This window comes from Pteropus vampyrus, unplaced genomic scaffold, assembly GCF_000151845.1.
Source record: "Pteropus vampyrus isolate Shadow unplaced genomic scaffold, Pvam_2.0 Scaffold212, whole genome shotgun sequence".
NCBI lineage: Eukaryota > Metazoa > Chordata > Mammalia > Chiroptera > Pteropodidae > Pteropus > Pteropus vampyrus.
In genome coordinates this window covers 537,881-540,025 of record NW_011888993.1, presented here as the reverse complement: position 1 = coordinate 540,025, position 2,145 = coordinate 537,881, and the positions used below count along the sequence as shown (strand labels likewise).

Here is a 2,145-nt window from a genome sequence, read left to right as displayed (position 1 = left end):
GTATAGTCACAAGTTTGTGTAACTGTCACCACTACGCGGGAATGAGATAAGTAATATTTCGAACGCGATGGTTTGAATCGAAACACCCATGACGAACGGAGTGTTAAAATTTTCCCACCGCGACGGGACCAGCCACGGATTCATGCCAAGCTCATCCGAGCCAGAAGGAAAAATCAATATGACTGATCCTGCCTCGACTTCAAATTTTGAAAACATCTCCAGCGTGAAATTTTTCTTTTGCATGTGTTTCAGTTGTTTTTTAAAAAAGGCTGGATTAAAATAGAATTTTTTTATCATGAGCGACTTTGGGCCTCACCCTGGTCCCAACCCTGCTTCTGGGGACCCTGTTTTTAAATCCTGGGCACCCCCGCCCCACAAGCAACTCGGAGGCGGAGGCTGGGTGGTCCAGTGGGCAGAGGGGAAAACCATCTCCAGGAGGCTGGGGTCGGTCTGCCTGAGAGAGGGGCGCATCCTAGGTCCCCACCTCAGCAGGGCAGCTACAATTTGGGAGGATTATGAGTCCAGGGCTAGGGAGGGACATTTGAGAGAGTCTAGTGCAGAGCTAAGGCCCCTTCATCGTGGGAGGTGTCACAGACGGATCTTTGTGTCACACCCGCCCCCATCCATGCGTCAAAGCCCCGCCCCCAGTGGGCGGGTGTTCAGAGGCAGGAACTGGGCCTAGGTGAGACCTTGAGGTGACATTTGAACTGAGACCTGGGTGACGCGAGAAGCCAGGCTTGGGAAGCTGCAAAGGGCAATGCTCCAGCACCGTGCGTGCAAAGGCCGGAGGTGGGACCCCCGGAGGGGGGGGACTAGGGTGAGGCGAAAACCCAGCTGAGTGGGTGAGGGGACAGTGGACGGATGAGGAAGGTGGCCCCGGCAGCTGCGGGGAGCGCTCCAGATTTCACTCTGGACGTGCTGGGAAGGTATTCGTTTGAAGCAGGGGCAGGGCTGGCCTTGGACGTCATTTTTTTTGTGTTTTTGTTTGTTTATTTTCGCAGAGATGAACAAGACGTGAATCCTGTCCCCAGGGAGAGGTTTCCTGGTGGAGGTGAGTCATCACCTGAACTTTGAGATGCTGGCGAGACAGACGGGCCGGGAGAAGTGGAGGTGATACACCCGGCGTGGGAGATGGCAGGAGGGGACCAGAGGCCTGGCACGTTCCGGGCGGCGGGGGGCTCCGCCGTGGGACCAGGCGGGCCTGGTTCAATGCCACCTCCCCCGCTTCACGAGCTGTGTGTCCCTGAGCTGTCGACTTAACGTCTCTGAAACTCCCTCTTCAGAACAATGACAAAGAAACAGTGACCTAGACTGGCTTTAGCACGAAGACCTAAGGTGTGCTCCACACACCTTCCCTCCTGTGGTCATTGTGAAAGCCACTCGAGGCCACTCCCTCCCTCCCTGCACCCGAGCGCCCCTCAGGCCTCCTCAGCGGGCTGTCCAAAGTGTCCTCGGGAAGCTGTCCCCCTCGGCTGACTCTGTCACACACCGCCAGAACCCCTTCCTGTCGTTCTTTGAATGTGCCAGCCAGGCGTCCCCACCCTTCCCTGCCCCATGTCACCATGCCTCTGTCCCCCCATCGGCACCTGCCATACATTTTACTCTTCCTGTCCCCAACGGTTCATACCTCCCTTTTTGCTTCTTAGGACTGGACGCAATCTAACATATTTTACTCATCGGCCGTAATCGTCATCCATGCCGCTGGCAGGGACGTCGGCTCCACCGCGCGGGAGTTGGGGTCTGTGTGGCTCGGCGTGGTGTTCCCGGTACCCAGGAGGCGCTCGACAAACGCGTGCTGGTGGCGTGGCTGGATGCATCCCCAGCAGCACTCTGAGGCGCTTGGCGTTCCTGGAAAAGGCCACATCGTTTGAAGAAGGAGAAGCATGGGTCCCAGGAGAGCACGCGACGAACGTGTGACGACGATTGTTTTTAACGCGTGAGGGGACCCGGGGGATGTCACCACCGGTTCGAAGAGCTCAGAGCTCCAAGAGCCGCACACCCGAGGCATTCAGGACAGGGACGTGGGTCCGCTCGGTGGACACGGGGCGGTCCTCGGCCGCCTGTCACACGGCTTCTGCTTCTCTGGGTGCGTGAGTTCCGCCACCTGCATTGTTGGGGGGCGCGGTCCCCATCGGACTCTGCAGG

The 2,145-nt window shown here is 57.9% G+C and overlaps 1 long non-coding RNA gene across 3 annotated transcripts in view; it reads left to right on the top strand.

The window, feature by feature from the left end:
* LOC105300423 overlaps positions 1–2,145 on the top strand; it is a 4,834-nt gene that overhangs the window by 2,313 nt on the left and 376 nt on the right. Inside the window, exons 2-3 of one of the 3 annotated variants that reach the window (XR_896618.2) lie at positions 1,002–1,051; positions 1,647–2,139. This is a non-coding gene — a long non-coding RNA (uncharacterized LOC105300423). Of the gene's footprint in view, positions 1–1,001; positions 1,111–1,646; positions 2,140–2,145 lie in introns of those variants that run through there. The other 2 variants (XR_002783402.1, XR_896619.2) reach the window with 2 other exon arrangements.